This window comes from Grammomys surdaster, unplaced genomic scaffold (assembly GCF_004785775.1).
Source record: "Grammomys surdaster isolate TR1022 unplaced genomic scaffold, NIH_TR_1.0 170, whole genome shotgun sequence".
In the NCBI taxonomy this organism is placed as follows: Eukaryota; Metazoa; Chordata; class Mammalia; order Rodentia; family Muridae; genus Grammomys; species Grammomys surdaster.
The window spans coordinates 7,605,082-7,623,376 of record NW_021604618.1 but is presented as its reverse complement, the minus strand read 5'-3'; the positions used below and the strand labels follow the sequence as shown (position 1 = coordinate 7,623,376).

General features: G+C 44.0%; 1 long non-coding RNA gene across 1 annotated transcript in view; it reads left to right on the top strand.

Annotated features, from left to right (window-relative positions):
* Nucleotides 1-11,960: 11,960 nt before the first annotated feature.
* LOC114620740 overlaps nt 11,961-18,295 on the top strand; it is a 10,914-nt gene continuing 4,579 nt past the window's right edge. Inside the window, exons 1-2 of the long non-coding RNA XR_003711348.1 lie at nt 11,961-11,994; nt 12,635-12,889. This is a non-coding gene — a long non-coding RNA (uncharacterized LOC114620740). The remainder of the gene's footprint in view (nt 11,995-12,634; nt 12,890-18,295) is intronic.

Here is an 18,295-nt window from a genome sequence, read left to right as displayed (position 1 = left end):
TTGCCATTGCCCTCATAGATGTGATGACTCCATGAAAGTGTTCTACCCTGTTGGACTGAAGCTTCTGCAAACTGAGTCTGTGTCTTGTGTTTTATTTTTCTATTCCCATCTTGAAGATGGTGCCTTTTCCATTCATTTGTCACCCCCAAAATAGTGACTTGAGTGACCATGTGAATGAAATAGGACAACACTTAGAAGACAGCCTTTCCTTTCTTACTTGCTATGTGTAGCCAGAGGAGGCACGGTTACTACCACTATGAAGTGTGCAGTGCTCTGTGCAGTGTGTTTTTGGTCACCGTACATAGTAGGAACTTTGGAAAGCAAATCAAATGAGCAGCAAGCACTGCAGGGCTTCTTAGACTGGAATATGGTTGCCAATCACCCAGAGGCTGTACTTTCCCAAGTCACAGCAAACATATGTATCACCCATGTTAGTAATCTGTTAAACTCCACCTCCACAGTCACTTGGCAATAGCCAGGTATGCTCCTCTTCACAGTCGCCTGGCAACAGCCAGGTAGGCCTGCCTACTATAAAAGGGGCTGCTTGCCCCCTCCTCTCTCTCTTGTTCCCCTCGACTCAGCGCCTGCAGGTTGCCATCTCCCCTCCCCCCTTCCCTTCCCCCTCTCTCCACGTGGTCATGGCCGGCCTTTACTCCTCTACTTCTCTCTCTCCTCCCGCTCTCCCTCTCTCTTAATGAACTCCCCCTCATGGAACCATCTGGTCCGCTGTGATCTGTCCAAGCTGCTCGTGAAAATCCTTTCAACCCACCCAGTATGCTCTTCTTACAGTCTAAAATGACACATGCTCCACTGAGTTCTGGGGACTATTTTCTCTCCCTTGAAATCCTGGTAGCATCAAGGCAACAGTAACTTTTTGAGATGTTTGAAATTCAGCTACCAGACTAGGAGGGCAATCTTGGGCTCTTTCATGGGGTAATTATAAAGAATTTCTCTTTCTTCTGGATCTGAAGCTGGGAAGGTACAGAAGTATCCAACCCCCAGCCTGTGGGCCACAGATGACCAAAGAGAGCTATAAACATGGCCTAACAGAAAATTGGGAACTTACTTAAAACGTGATGCTTTTGGGGGAAGGATAGCTCATTTGCTTTCTTCCTGAATATGACCTTTATGGATGACAACGTCATGCCTCGTGTCAACAGGATGGACAGACTTTGCTGGGTTTCTGGGGGTGCACCATGTGGTAGAAGACTGCTCAGAAGTGAGGCCACATTTAGTAAAGCGTAACTGGTGAGTGGGCCAAGTCTTGTTGATTGTTTGAGATCCTAGACCCGGCTACGCCTGAATCCCCTTACAGTCTTCAGTGCATTGAGCCAATAATCCCCCTACATACAGCTTTTCACAGCTCATTTGAGTTGCATCTCTGTTACTATGTCAGCAGAGCCATGACCAGGATAATCTTGGAAGTCTGTAAACCTATTTGAAACTTTCAGGGCTATGAAGAAGCAGGGATAATTGTTAATTGAAACTGTTCAGGCCTATGAAGAATCAGGGATGTTGTTAACTGTATCCCCTTGAGATTATCCTTGAGGAGTCTTATTTGCTGATTACTGTTAATGAACACCTCAGAAATCCCATCCTTTGATGCCCCAGGCACCCTCAGGTGTTACTTCCACCTTCTTCTCTCTCTCTGACCCCTGCAACGTCTTAGCTTTGTTTTAGGTCCAGGACACTCACCCTGTATCTGCTTTCAGCATTCCTGGCTGAGGATAGTCCTGGCCCAACCCAAAGATCAACCTGGAGAGTCTCAGTGACTCATCTTGAACAGAGCCTAGGATTTGTCTAGAGATTTCTGAGGAAGCTCTCTCATGGGAGAAATTTTAGAATTCGAATGAATAAGTGGATTGGGTTTGAGTGCCAGCTTGGGGTGATTAAAGGATCCTGTGTAAGCTGACCCCCTAGAGAGCTATGTACATTTCAATTGTATAACAACCTAGATTCAAAGGTGCAGAGGGCTAGCTTCTTTTGATCCGAGCACCTGCGCACATCCACCTGGCCCTCTTGGGGTTCCTGGCTTGAGCCAAAATCTTTACATCATGGTGGTCAGCTCCAGGCTCTTCTATCATCCCAGATGTTAATGCCTACATAAGAATTCGTCCAGAGATTCGGTATGGAGCTGCACTGGTCAGTTTCATTGGAGAGTGAGAGCTGGTCTTTACCTTTCCGGTTTAGCAGTAAGAACAAGGAGGCAGGAAAGTGGTTCTTTTCTTTCCTTTCTTTGGGCAGGAAGTGGTGAGGTTGGAGGCTAGGCTTTTGAGCATGCAATTTCCTGTTTACAATGTTCTTTCCTGTGTTTGTCTCCCTTTCTCCAAAATCCATTCTCTTTCTCCTGCTGTCAATGGCTCCTTTTCTGAGAAACTGTTCCTTTATCCACCTTTGTCTTCTCCACAATTCTGGGACACAGTGAACTTTAAGGATTTGATGGCATTCCATGATTCAGGAATAGCTTTTTCAACCCCCACATCTCTGGGACAGCCTCTAAATACCATGGACCAGGATACAATGGACTCCTGGGCTTCACCTAGTGGGAAGTCAGGGACTCAGGTTCCTCCCTTCCCAGAGGGCAGAGTGCTAATCTCTGTGGACAAGAGGTCAGGGCTGGAAACCTGTTCCATCACTTTCTAGCAGTGTGGTCTTGAGCTGGAGCAGAACTTCCTATTATTACCTTACTTTCCTTATCTGTCCCGTGAGACGATGATAAACCCTACTTCTGTGAAGATAAAGAAAACCACTCAGGTGCTGGCACATAAGGAAAACACAGGGACGGCTGCCTGTGGCTGCTATTATATAAATCAGTAAAAAATTAAGCATTTAAAAGGAGACACTGCTGAGTGAGGATTTAGCCTCTGAATGCCGCCTGGATTTGACCTCTTCTGGACTTGGGGCAGCCTCCAGACGTCGCTTCTATCCAATGTATGTTTCATTCGTCATCTCGCTCTTCCACCCAGCAGCTACGCAGCTCCACTCTACCGTTTGTCGGCAGGGTTTAAGCCAGTGCAGCTCCCACAGTCCTACTGTGGGAATCCGGATTAATGCTGGGAAAATATTTTATAGTTTTGGCTGAACGATGGATTAGCATTCTAGGCTGTGCATTTACTTTGTCAGCTCTCAGCCCTGTGGTCAGGGACAAGTGATCCTTTGCTTCACTTTAGGGGAATGTCGAGGGCGAACATAATACTCTGGTCTCCGCTATTTCTGAAGCAGAGGACTGTAAAGGAAGCTTAAGAGAGGAGTGTATGGGTTCAGACAATACTTGCTGGCTGGTAAAGAATGAAACCACGAGGATTAGGAGGTACACTGCACATTGGAAAAACAAAAACAGGAGCAAGCAAATACTCTTAACTCTTTACATGCCAGTCTAGCCTCTACGATCTTCAGCACTTGCCTAGGGTTACTGTAATGTTTAGTAAGTATGGTTTTTTTAGGGGGAGTGGGGTGGGGGAGGAGGAGTTCTTGCAGGTATTGCATTTGGAATGTAGAATCCATTTGTTCAACTCCAGTGTAGGATCCTTGGTTTTATGCTACATTTGGACAGCCAAGTAGAATTCTCTAAGCAGGACTTCCTGTCTAACAAAAACTCTTTTTTTTGCTTAGATTCTTAGGTATTTCCCTGATAACTTCTGACCAGTTGTTTAACTCTAAGCATTGTATAAAACAGGCAGGTGGTGGCCCAGCTTCCAGAATGACTTGTCTGTTAGGATTGGTTGCTTATGTTTCTTTATTGGGGCTGATACTATAGGCATTTGGATAGGACTGTTTTTCTCTTTATGAGGCTGTCCATTGTATTTCCACTAAAAGCCAGTAGCTGCTTCCAATGAACACAACCCCAAGTGTCTCTTCCATTGTTGGAAGCCCATCGAGACTGTACCATCTCTAGCCGAGTGGCCCTCAGTGAATGTAACATTGCTTTAGTAGGCCTTTGTATTAGGCGGTGTTAAGTAGAGCATGGGACTTTCCCCAGGAGGCTAAAAGCCATGAACTCTGCAAAGATATATGCTAAAGATTTTGTTCTGCTGGGTTTCGGTTCTTGTGACACAGTTTGACCTTTCTGGCCTCTCCTTAGATATTTTCACTGTACTGGGTGGATGGAAAGATAATATAGTAATTATATCATTAATTTCAGATGATGTCAAACCCAACTGCAGGATTATTTTTGTAAGTAGGGATGATATCTAAAATATTTAATAAATACTACTTGTGTAATGTTGAGCAATCAGAACTTACCCTGGGGATTCAGGAACTTTTCCTGCTTGAATAGCAACCTTTAATTGCTAGCTTATGGGACAGTCTAGGGTGCTCCAGGGATGGATATCAGGGAGCAGAAAGATAGCATCTATTTATCAACAGTCAAGTTATTTTAAATTTTATTACATTTAATTTATTTTATGTGTGGGGCATATGCATCCCACTGTGCCAGTCTAGAGAGACTAGAGAACAGCTTGCAGTAGTGGGTTCTCTCTCACTGTATAGGTTCTGAGGATTAAACCTATATCATTAGAGATGATAACAGATGCCTTGACCTCCTTAGTCATCTCACTGACCCTTGTGAAGAAAAATTTAATAGCCAGTAAGGCAACAGTGGACATGTTTCTGGATGTTAGAGTGACTATTCTGCAGACTGCAGAAAACGTCAAGACACAGGGATAAAACGATCATCTGGACATTTTGACAAACTCATGTAGCATCCTTTACTTGATTAGCTGTTCATTCAGTGGTCAAAATGGGCTACTCTCAGAGCTCTTCCTGCCTGGAGCTCCCTGGTCCTGTCTCCTTGTTATCATCTCTGGCTGGTGGAGGGGACATGTTAGCCCTTGTTTTTGATTCCTGTTTCCTCCTTGACTTCTGATTTGCTCACTTCCTCACCCCTTGACTGGTACCTTTACATCTCACTCATGGAATCCTGGCCTTGGTCTACTTCCCCATGGTCTCAGTCAAAGGTTATTTTGGGAGATGGGGCCTCTGTCCTTGGGCTTCAGCTTTGGAAGCCTTCCATAGGAACTAAAGCAATGGCTCTGCCTTTTGTCTTTGATTTCCACCTCTGGACTTCATTTCCTTTTCACTGATTTCTGCTTCTCTTCTCTTCCTCCCATTTCCTATTCTACCAACCTTCAGCTCCAGTCCTTCCTAACTCACCAAGTTTCATTCCAAGGGCACCAAAGAGCTAAGTCAAATAGTCTGTCACTGGTGTTTGTTTGTTTTGGTACTAGCCTTAAACCCAAAGTCTCAGGTTTGCTAAGTATGATAGTTAATCTTGATAACTTGCTGAACTTTAGAACTGCCGTCTGAGCCGGGCGGTGGTGGCGCACGCCTTTAATCCCAGCACTTGGGAGGCAGAGGCAGGTGGATTTCTGAGTTCGAGGCCAGCCTGGTCTACAGAGTGAGTTCCAGTACAGCCAGGACTACACAGAGAAACCTTGTCTCGAAAAACCAAAAAAAAAAAAAAAAAAAAAAAAAAAAAAAAAAAAAAAAAAAAAAAAGAATTGCCATTTGAATGTGTGTGTAATGGGGTTTCACTGAAGAGAGAAGACCCACCCTAGGTGCTGTGATCCTATTGTCTGGAGTCCCAGGATGAATAAGGAGGAGAAAGGGAGCTAAGCACCAGCCTTCACCTGTCTCTCTCTGTTTGTAGAGGCTTTGTGACCAGCTGCCTCTGGCTCTTATGATTTCCTTGCCTTAATGGGCAAGGTTTACCTCAAACTTTGAGGCAAAAATAAACTTCTCTTTCCTTAAGTTGTTTATGCCAGATATTTTGTCATGACAAATAAACACATCAGACAGCCCCACACTACCACTGAGCTACCTCTCTAGCCCCTTTCTTATCTCTCCTTATCTTTATTTGTGTTACATTTTGGATCTTAAATGTCCCACAATGACTCCTGCACTGAAGGCATAGTCTCCAGTGCACAATGTTGGTAAGAGAAGAAAACAAGATTAAAGTCTAGGCGTTCTGATGGCTGTAAATTCACATGTGTGTCTCACAGTAGGTCCTTTGGAAAGCTCCACCCGCTCCCCTTGCCTCCGTCCTTAGGTGTGTGAGCTGTTGAGACTGTTAAATGAGCTGTCACACATGGAGCACTTTCATCGAAGTCTGGCAAATGGAAATTGCACAACGCCAGTGATTTCTTTCTTTCTCTGTGTAGCAAGTTGATTTGGCTCGTTGACTACATATGGGTGTGACAAAAACCATTATTAAACCTAAGCAGGAATCTACATTATCATATTCAAGTATTGTACTGGTTAGTTTTTTTGGGGGGTGGGCAGTGGATAAGGTCAACTTGATATAATCTGGAGTCATCTGAGAAGATGAAACTTTAATTAAAAATACCCCTACCAGATTGACCTATAGGGGGCATTTTCTTGATTAATGATAGATGTAAAAGGACCCGGTCTACCATGGGTGGTGGCATTCCTTGGCAGGTGGTCCTGGGGTGTATTCAAAAGTAGGCTGAGCAAGTCAGGGGAAACAAACCATAAGAAACCTCCATGGCTTCTGCTTCAGTTTCTGCCTCCAGTTCTTGCCCTGACTTCTGGTCATGATGGACAGTGATCAGAATGTGTGAGCCAAGTAAATCCTTTCCTTCCTAACCTGCCTTTGGCCAAGGCATTTTATCACAGCCATAGAAAGCAAACTAAGACAAGCATTTCAAGTAATTTATGTGCTGACCTCTCTTTTCAGATTCAGCTGTCATCCCCACTCCTTCTCACAAATGAGCACATACCTGTGGCCTTTCAGAACCATATGCCAATCTAGAGTCCCTGGGTTCTTGTGTCTCCTTCCTTTGCACCTGGCTGGCATACCTTTCTCCAGTCTATCTTCTTTGTTATGGGGACAGGGCCAAGGGAGCATCTTTAATAGAAGCCTTAGTAACTGGCTCCTATGCCACTTCCTCTACTGACCATTGTTTCTCTTGAAGGTAGAGTTGAATTCTGTGTGCTTTAGTTATGTTTCCATTGCTCTGATAAGATGTAAGCATCTGGTTTGCTGATTCAGTTGTTCATGCCCCAGGACCTAACTCTTCCTACCCACTTCTTCTCCATAAGTATAGGAGAAACCAGGGACACACTTTGTTCATTGGGATGGAGTGTACTTCAGGGAATAAATGTATATAGGTATCTTTTCTGTTAAGGTAGAAATACTGCATTAGGGAGACATCTAAAGTTTAACAGTGTGCTTGGTGGATGCCATCATCGAGGGCCATCAAATAAGAGTAGTGCCACTATTTCTTTATAATTGCAGTACCTTGAGGATGGGGACCATGTTTCTCCATCTTTTGGTCTCAGCAGGCAGCCTAGGTCTTTTGAAATATAATAAGAGCTTATTAAGTGTTAAATGAATGAAGAAAATGTGAAGAGACTTTTTAAGAGCCCTATAGTGAGCTACAAATTTTCATGCCATATAGAACAGTCATTCCATTAAGAGGAAAGTTTCCCCTCCCCAATATGAAGGCTTTGCACATTCTAAGCAAGAGCTCTACCACTGAGCAATATCCTCTGTTCTCTTTTTTTTCCTTTAACTTTGGAACATAGTCTCACTAATTTGCCCAGGTTGACACTGAACACTTCATAGTCCAGGTAGGTTTCTAGGTTTAATCTTCCTGCCTCAGCCTCTCAAGCAGCTGAGGAGCTATGCCTTGCACCATCAGCCCAGCTTTTTTGTTTAACTTTAGGTGTAATTCAGCAGGTTCCCCCCATCCCTTTAAACCAAGGCTAATTTGAAAGCTGATAGAAGGGGTAGGGGAGAAGGTGTTGGCAATGAGGACAGTGAAAACAGTAATGTCACTCGACCTGTCATGGTGCAGGGAACAGAACTGTCACAAGGTGAAGGATAAGTGCTCAAGTGTGCCTTTGGCTAGAACCTAGAAAACTAGTCAACAAAGGTCATTCTCACCCATTCTAATACTGACCTACCAGAGGAAAGCCCTGATGCTGATATGTGAAATTATATTTTGTAGACTGTTTAGGGACAGAAGACATTGAGCCTATTGGATGTTTCGCTGAATAAGCTGCAGGTATCTGGCAGTAACATGGTGCTCTTCATTTATTAAGATGCTATACTAAATCTGCTGGGTTAAACACGGTTCTGGGTTTTTCTAAGTGCACTGGGTGGGAAAGCCATGTTGTCAGTCAACTACTGCTACTGCTACTGCTACTGCTACTGCTACTGCTACTGCTACTGCTACTGCTAGTGCTACTGCTACTGCTACTGCTACTACCACTAGTTGATAACTACATGGTATCTTTAGATGCTGCTTTGTAATACCTCTTCTTTGGAAGAGCAGGAAATCTTTCCTCTTCTCCTGAAGGTTATGCTTGGAGAACCATTGACAAAAGAACTCTGTTCCCTCCAGCATCTGTGATCAGTTTCTATTTTTCTCAAAAATTAAAAAATTTTTTCAATTATGTGTGTATATGTGTCAGTGTATACATTTATGCACATGAATGCAGTGCCTTCAGAGGCCAGAAAAAGGGTGTCTGATTCTCCAAAGCTGGAGTTACAGGCAATTATGAGACATCTAATTCTCATGTTGGGAACTAAAGATTGAGAAGAGCTGTAACCACTGAGCAATCTCTCAAGCCCTGAGACTCTCATTTTTGGTACAACAGTTTGGGAGTAAGGTTTTGTTTTAAGAGTCCTCAATTAAAAATATGGTCAAAGGGTTTTTAAGGGTCAAAGGGTGTTTCAGATGACAAGGTATCCAAATACATGCTTTTAGTGGACAGTCAATAAGTTACAAGATGCTAGATGCTTAGGAAAGTGTCAAGGGTACAACAAATGCTATTTATTGTGTGAGAAGTTCCTTGATCAAGCATGCGCTACAAGGGAGTGAGACTTAAAACCTTGAGTTGTGTGAATAGTGAAGAATAAACAGACAGCAGCCACATAGAGAAGGGGAAGGTATTTGAACCAAGGGCAGAAAAACTCTGTTATGTCTAGGCATTGGGTCAGGAGCTGTCAACATTCCACACTGCCAATGCCCTCTGAAAGACGGGCATGAGGAAGGTTCCGGGAATAACTTGAGGTAGGGGAGCATGTGTCACCTAGTGAACTATCTTACTGTTTTGCTAAAGGACACAAACTTGATTTCCTGAGACAATCTTTAGACCCAATTTTTAGATTCTCTCTACTAGAGAATCTAGAACAGAAAAGAAAAAGATGAAACTAAGAGTGCTTGAGAGGCTACTAGAGGGTGGGGCTTGAGTCGAGGGAGAGGTCAAAGATGCTTCTGGAGTTTCCCAGCTTGGGCAACTGAGTGGCTGTGATGCTGCTCATCCGGATAGGGAGTGGAGGGGAGGAGAGGAGTGGGGAGGAGGAGCAGGTTTGGGTGTGGAGAGGTAATGAGTTCATTTCTAGGACAGTGTGAATTTGAGGTGCCTAAGGGAAATCAAGGTGAGATTCTCAGCTGGAAGTTAGATGGCAGAGTATGAAATTCAAGAGATAGACCTAATGACTTGGAAGCTACTAGCTTATCAAAAGCAGCAGGAACTTGGGGAATGGTTGAGTTTGCTAAGGAGTTGGTGACAGCTTGATAGAGAGAAGCACATGGCATTCTGGGAGCCTGGAAAGCTAAGCAGAGACCTCAGCCCAGGACTCAAGGTGGGGTTAAACATATGAGTGAAGTCTTTGGCTTGTGAGCAGTCTTCAGAGCCCTTCCTAGAACTTGCTGGTCCTGATTATTTATCAGAGAAACACCATGGCTCTCAAAGAGCCAGAAGGGATTTATGATCTTGGAATCGGTGCTTTTTAAGTTGGAAAGAATTTTTAGAAGCCTTATGGTTCAGTGGTTTTTAAAAAAAGGCTTTAAAGGAGACAAATCTTAAAAGAAAAGAAAACAAAACAAAACCCTGAAACCGTTTGCCCAGTTCCAGTAGATAATAAAAACATAAACAGTTGCCGTGGGTTAGGGTTAGGGTTAGGGGCTGGGGCTGCTGGACTGTCTCGGGACAGTCCACAAACTCCTCCAGTATTTACTGGTGTCAAATACACGCAGACATCAGTGCTCAGTTCTGGATGTAGCTGTGGACGAAACCCAGTTCTTACCCCCTGGCCTCAGTGCCTCTCTGTCTTGGCTACACCTTAAAATCACCTGATGAATTTTGAAACAGTCCCAGTGCCTAGACTGTGGTCTGTTCCCATGAAATCAGAATCCTGGCAACAAGACCCCACTGTCAGTATTGTCAGACACCCAGCCTATTTTCATGCACAGGCACATCTTGAGAACCAGCTAACTACAGAAGACCAGAGGATCTGACGTTCTCCCGAGACTGATGGTAGAATCCTGAGCCTGTCTCCTCTCATTTTCTCCAGATGTTAAGTTGGCTGAGGTGGACTGTGACAGGGTTGGGGCAACTCTTCCTCCAAAGTTTCTCTTTCTGCATACCAGTGTGGCCTTGGCTTGCTCTGTGCTGTGTGGCCCTTAACCTGGTTGGTCACTGGGCTTTGATGTTAAGTAAAAATCTGGTGAATGGTCAGCATTGTTCTTTCTCCACTGCGTCTGTCTTCTTTCTCTGTGAGAAACCTGGCAAATTCTTTCTCTAAATGGGGTATTCTTCTTTCAGAGGCCAGACAATGGATCCCTTTCACTGGCCATTCAGTCTCTAGTAACAGAGACCATGGGGCCTGCCAACAATCTGCTTGTGAAATTGGCCTAGTCGAGGACCCGAGAGTGAAGCAGGGCACCGAGGCCCAGAGCAGAAGTGGCTCCACATTGTGTACAGGGCTTCCTGTGAGCCAGGCATTTCTCAGACTCTTGGAGAAGGAGAGCTGCAGTCAGGGCTGAGGCCTGCTGTTTTTCCTCTCCCCAAGAAGCAGCCAAAGCTTCTCCAGCAGGCTGACACCTGTTTATTTGGCAAAGGGCACTGTGGGGTATAGCTGGGAGATGTTGAGTTGGTGGAATGACCTCTCTGGGCTTTAGTTTCAGGCTGAAAGGCTTAAGAGGTAGGTTTGCTGTAAGCTTTCAGTGACACGGCAACCATAGCGCGTTGGTCCTTCACTACGTGCTGCGTGCTAAATCGAAGCTAGTTTTGTGTAATTTAATCCATAGAACTAAAGTAGAAAAGTATATATAAATGATTATCCCTTATAAATGAGAGAACTGACGAGCAGAGAAAGGAATGCAGACAGCCATGGCAGGAGCCAGACCCTGGGTTCAGGCTTTCCATACTGAGAGGTCAGTGCTGTATTGCTGTTACCTCTAATTGAATATTGTTTAGGATTCAGTATGGAATAGGGAAAAGTGCTTGTAGGCACTAAGGGAGACTTATAGTACTTTCGATGCACACAGAACCACACTATGGAAGCTAGAGTTGAGTTTTGCAGGCAGCATAAGGGAAAGAAACCACCCCAATAGTTCTGGGGACCAAATATGTGCTAGGATTGAGAGCATCTTTTATGTGCATGGGCAAAATGAATCTGAAATATAGGATTGAAATATTGCCCATGTTGGAAATGATAGTGCAGATCCAGGAGCATCGTAGACAGTGGCCTTCAAGCCTCTCCAGGAGCAGTGTACACAGTGGCCTTCCAGCCTCTTCCGATGTTCGAGTCTCTTCTGAAGTTGGTAGCCATGTCAGGGTCCTGTTGACCCTGACGAGTACACTCACCTTTATGTTTTGGTTCTTTTTTTCTTCACATCTTGATGCATTTTACTCTTATTCTCTGTGCCCCACGAAAATTAGAAATGATTGTTTCTTAGGTGGTTTCCTTGGCAGCCACTGGAGAAGGGCACCAATGTTAATATTTGTAATAACTGTGATGGTAGCTAATGCCCAGTGGACACTGAGTTCTGTGCTCTGAATAGTGTTGCAAGAATCCCAGAGATACTATCACATTTAATTCCTACAATGCTCCTATTCAGCCAAGCCCAAACTCTCCCCATTTCTCTGCTAGGTAACTATGACACAGATCGGTCAAGCAATTTGCCTAAGGTCACATAGATGGTCATGGAAGAGTTTGGATGTGAACTATACTGTTGTCTGGTGGGCCTGAGGGAAGCTAGTGCTGTGGTCTTCATGTCCTTAACCTAATATTCTGCTGATAGCTTCTCTGTGGTGATGCTCCATGGGAGGGCTCACCTAGAATCATTCACCTGCCACTATATTTTTGTTCTTGGTGTATGGGGTTTTAAAATGAGTCTGGCTTTTTTATTGTTAGATGATCGTGGCCTTTGTCTTTGTTGAACTTGGCTCTGACCTGCTTGCTCAGCTGGACTCTTGAGATTCTAACATCCTTCCCCTTCCTCTGCAGGAGCTGAGTCTCCTGTGATTCTCCATTCTGTACCCTGCTCTTCAAGCTGTTTCTGTGTCCTCAGACTTTGCCTCTGAGAGTCACACTGAAATCCTGGAGTGGGTAGGTGGAGAATCCTCACAACTCTGGCGTTGTTGTCCTTTTATTATGGTTTCAACAAGTTGAATGTGGAAAGAGCAGCTCTCACAAACATTCACAGTAAAAAGTGACTGAGCCAGAATCCTAGCCAAGCCAACATGGCACTGAAGCTGGTGACCATCTTCCCATGTGACATCTCTTTTCCTTCATTTTTGACCCTCCAAGTGTTGGGCCGTTTGCATATTCTGAAGCTCCTTTCAGTGTGTGAGTAATTCATCCATCTTTCCACTTCAGGTTGCTGGGAACAGCTATCACATGAGGGCATGCGTGTGTGTGTGTGTATGTGTGTGTGTGTGTTCCACCTGTCCTCACTTGCTCTTCCTGAGGGAGCTGGTCCTGTGCCCGACTTTGATTCATTTCTAGTGAAAAACAACCTGACCTGAAGATAAGAATTCACTCTAGCAAGATCATCAGGTATGATAGTGTGGAACTCTCAGAGCTCATGTTAACTGGTGACTTATTGCAGTCAAGAGTTCTTATGTGTGAGAAGTGAGTCCTGGGCTAGGGTGGTACTCAGGGGAAGATAGAAAACCAAGCCTGGTTCTTAAGGGTAACTGAAGCCTTCCACTGAAAGTGCTTAGGAGGTCAGTGGATGGGTCTGTTGTGTGTATGGAGAGCTGGCATAGGCTCTCTAGTAGGCAAAAGATGTTTTGGATGTTCTCTTTAGAGTCTTAATTTCTCAATAGAGACCCAATCTTAGCCCCCTTAGAGGGGAGAGGGTTGGGAGATTCAGGACATTTCAGTGAGGCCTCTCCAGACACACTGCTTTGAAAAGGGAACTATGAAGAAGCTGAAGGTATGAAGGATTCAGTGCCAAGAGTGGCAATGGTCAGTGTTCTGAAAGGATCTGTGAGGCACAGAGGCATGATGTGTCTATGCCTAAGCAGTCATGGCAATGACATCTCTGAAAGAGTACATGAAGACTGAGTGTTACTCTTTGTGACTGTATTTGCCAGTTTTCTGATATTTTAATGAAATACCCAAGGCTTGGTTCTTCATAAAGAAAAGAGGTTTATTTATCTCATGGTTTTGAAGGCACAAAGCCTTCAGGATCATGAAGGTCCTACCCTGACTACAGGATGTCATGGCAGGTAAGGTCATGGGCAGGAGGACTCATGAGAGGATCTACATGTGAAGACAGGAAGTCAGAGTGACTATTCTATTCTTTTATGTAGTGACCCTCTCTAGAGAAATAACCAAGATACCATGAGAACTACAATACTATCTTCTAAGGCCATACTGTAACACTGGGGACCAAGCTTCATGCCCATGGAGCCAGAGGTGGTGGTAAGGGTGGAACAAGAGAAGAAAACCACATTTAAATCACAGCAGGGGTAAAATGTCATGTGTGAATTTATGACCCTTTTGGAGATTTGTGATTTTGCTTGATGGCCCAGTCAGTCTTGATATTTGTTACCTAACCTATTTGGCCATGACTAGATAGTCTATGTAGAGATGTTGGTGTCTATAGTCTTACTGATTTCCTTTCTAGTTGTTCTATCAGTTGTTGAAGGGGGAGACTATTAAAGTTTCCTGCCATACAAACAAATGTGTATTTGCCTACGTCTTCCAAGTTCTGTTGGTTTTGAATTCTGGTATTTGTCAGCTCAGTTGTTTGGTGTATGATTGTTAAAAATCACTGTCTTCCCGGTGGAATCACATTTAAATCAATGTGCATATTTTCTTGCACTTTCTTTGCTTGTCTTTGCTCTGAAATGTATTTATCAGGCATTCCTATGCCTCCCCCCACTTTCTTTTGATTAAAGTTTATGTGACACATAGTTTTCATTTTTAAACTCATAATCTATATCTTAATATCATTAGAGCTAAGACAGCGTAGGATGGAGTCATATTTTTAAAATACACTCTGAGAATCACTATTAAGCTTGGCATGCAGACCTTTTATATGTAATGTAAATAATGGTGTGTTAGGCCTTAAATATGTCATTTTATTTTATTTTATTTTATTTTATTTTATTTTATTTAGTACTTTTGAATTAGGTTCTCATGTATTCCAGGATAGTTTTGAACTTGTTATGAGGCTACGGGCAACCTTGAACTTCTACTCCCCCAGCCTTTACTTCTTAAGTACTGAGTTTCCAGGCATAAATTATCACACACTTTTTTTTGTGATGCTATAACTCAAACCTGGAATATTATGCATGCTAGGCAAGTACTCTATCAACTGAATATGCCCCAGCCATATTCAGTATTTTTATATTTTCTTTATGTTCCTGTGAGCTACCAGGACATGTTTAACATAACATTGACTTATCCAGTGTGAACCAATCTCTTTGCTAGATCTCTTAGTGGTTGCTGAAGATGTTATCTTACATTTACTTAACTTTTTATAATCTAGTCTAATTTAGGATGAGCAGTTCAAGTGGAATATAGAAACTTATTTCTTTTTATAGACTTTTACCTCCTTCACTTGTAATACAATTTCCTTAAAATTGTCCTCTAAATACATTCAGAACCACATGAGACAGTGCTATAATTCTGTACATACCATCCAATGTATTTTAGAAACCTCAAGATGAATGGAACTGGTGACTGATTTTACTCATGGCTTTGTTCTTAATCTGTCAACCAATAACCTGCCCAACTTGAGACCCATCCCATGGGCAAGCACTGATCCCTGACATTGTTAATAATACTCTGTTATGCTTGCAGACAGGAGTGTAGCATGGCTGTCCTCTGAGAGGCTCCACCCACCAGCTGACTCAGACAGATGCAGACACCCACAACCAAACAGTGGATGGAGCTTGGGGACTCTTATGGAAGAATAGGAGGAAGGACTGCATCCCCTAAGGGGATAGGAACTCCACAGGAAGGCCAGCAGAGTCAACTAACCTGGAACCTACACAGGCTAGACCTAGGCCTTCCTGCACATATGTAACAGATGTGCAGCTTGATCTTCATCCCACACAACTGGAGTGTGGGCTATTCCAAAAGCTGTTGCCTGTATGTGAGAGTGAGATATGTTCTACAAGCTGGGCTATCTTCTCTGGCCTCAGTGGGAGAGGATGCATCTAGTTTCACAGAGACTTGATGTGCTAGGGTGGAGGGATACCTAGGGAGAGGAGGGGAGGGGTTGAGGAGAGGGAACTGGGAGGGGGACAGTGAGTAGGATGTGAAGTGAATGTGTAAAATAATAATAATAATAATAATAATAATAATAATAATAATTTAAAAATTCAGTCCATTATGTCTCTGATATTCAGGATGGGGTAATTTCTGTATTTCTATGATCACTGATTTGTTTTTCTTCTTCTCTAGTTTCTCTATTCAGCTGTTGAATCCATCCATTAATATTAAATTTTTAATTTATTCTTTCACTCACAATTATACACTTTCACACATACTCACACACATGCTCACACACATGCATGCACACACATGCACACACTGCTTTAATTGTGTCTCCCTTTATTCTCTCTTATCCCCTCCCTACTGAACCCCTTCTTCCTAACAAGCCCTTTGTCCTACTTTCATGGTATATATATGTGTGTGTGTGTGCACATGTGTGCATGAGTGTCTATGTGTGTATATATGTGTGTGTGCATGCATGTGTGTGTGTCTGTGCATGTGTGTGTGTGAGTGTGTGTTACACACATGTAGGGGAGTTTTGTGTGTCCATGCTTGTACATGCTGAGGCCAGAGGAGGACAGTTGGTATCTTCCTTTACGACTCTTCCTCACTTATGTTTTGAGTCAGAGTCTCTCACTGAGCTAGGAGCTTGTCCTTTCTGCTGACTGGCTAGTGAGTTCTGGGAATTGCCTGTCTCCAGGCCCTAGTGTTGGGATTACAGGTCCAGGTGGACAGGCATGGATTCTGTGTGGGTCCAGGAGACTTCTCAGAACCTCTTGCTTTCCTAGCATGTTTTCTTTGCCCACTGAGCCATCTCCCCCAGATCCTTATGTCTTTTTCTTATGTGTGCCCCTCTGCAGTTAACTAGTGTTGTCCACATGAGAATGGTGGGAGACTACCTGAACAAGGGCAACTTACTAGTGGCTGTACCACCAAGGACTATGACGTTCCCTCCTATACCAAGCACTAACTACTCACTGTTCTTCAGGTAGGAGTGGAGCTCTATAGGTTCTTCGCCACTCACAGTGGAACATCAGTGGCCCCAGTCGTGTGCAGGTAGCTATGGCTGATGTGAGTTCATGTGTGCAATGGCCATGTCATGTCTAGAAGACATCATTTCACAACGCTCCTCCATCCTCTGGCTCTTGTGCTCTTTGCGTCTCTCTCAGCCTTGGAGGGGATGTTATAGATGTCTCGGAGTCTTAGTTAGGGTTTTACTGCTGTGAACAGACACCATGACCAAAGCAACTCTTATAAGGACAATATTTAATTGGGGCTGGCTTACAGGCTCAGAGATTTGGTCCATTATCATCAAGGTGGGAGCATGGCAGTGTCAAGGCAGGCATGATACAGGAGGAGCTGTGAGTTCTACATCTTCATCTGTAGGCTGTTAGCAGAATACTGACTTCCAGGCAGCTAGGATGAGGGTCTTAAGCCCACACCCACAGTGACACACCTATTCCAACAAGGCCATACCTCCTAATAGTGCCACTCCCTGGGCCAAGTATGTACAAACCATCACACCTGGTTTGGCCTGAAAACTCAACAGCTTCAGCATTTGACTAGTAATGAGTCTCTACTGCTCACTGCCAACAGAGTCTTCTCTGATGGAGGCCTCTGATCGGGGTGGGATTTGTGGGAGAAGCAAGGTTTCTGGCTCCCCATTTGGCTTTTTCTGATATGGCCCTAGTTGGGAGGATGGTATACCTGTTACTGTTGGTCTTGTGTCCCTCTCTGACACTGAAGCAATGGGATGTGACCTCATCACCTCTGCCTCTCCCAGGGCTTCTTCTGATACCTGGTATGGGAAGTGACAAGCAGCACCCTGATCCTTCTGGGAGGGTGGGAATGTTGCCATTCAGCAGAACTGGAAGGGCCTGATCGCTACTTGGTCCACTCTGACTCCAATCTGGCAAAGATGTTAGAAGCCTTCTATAGCCTGGCAAAGTGGGAGTCTAGATTGTTTCCATTTTATCTTTACTGGTCAGGATAAGAGACAGATGTTTTGTTTTTCCTGTAATATTTGGCTTGAGACAGTCAGAGATGGTCTAAGTTTGTCTCTTTCTACCAAGTCTCTTTCCTGGTCCTGGGCCAAAGAAAGTCAATTCTCATTGCCTGTGTTCATTTGCGTTCTTTAGTAAGGAACACAAGGTCCATGCAAGTCTTGTGTATATGAAAATAGCAAGAGAAGCCAGTGCTGTACCAGCCCTGTTGGGGCCAGGCCCTAGCCTCTCTTCATTGCTCTCCTGCAGAGTGTTCTGGTGACTGCTTTCTGCCTAGTGCCTGTGGTGTCCAGATGTTCTTAGTGGGACAGAGGGCAAGAAGTACATCTGCATCTTTGCAGAAATAAAAGCCCTGAATCCTTAAACACATTACTGTTTTCTGCGAAGAAGGCTGAGTCATGCCCAGTTACTGTGTCCCCTGAGGCGGGGCCTATGGGTCCTATTGAAATTTTCTTCTATTTCCTCCAAACCACTGAAAACTTATTTCTTATTACTTTTTTTAAAATCACAAAGTAATAATTGTTTTTTTTAAAGACTCATTTATTTATTTATTTGTGCACGTACTTGTATGTGTAGTGGTGGTGGTGTGTGTGTGTGTGTGTGTGTGTGGTGTGTGGTGGTGGTATGTGTGTGGTGTGTGGTGGTGGTGTGTGTGTGGTGTGTGGTGGTGGTATGTGTGTGTGGTGTGGTGGTGTGTATGTGTGTATGGTTTGTGTGTGTGTGGTGTGTGTGTGGTGTGTATGTGTGTGGTGTGTGTGTGGTGTGTGTGTATGGTGTGTGTGGTGTGTGTGTGTGGTGGTGT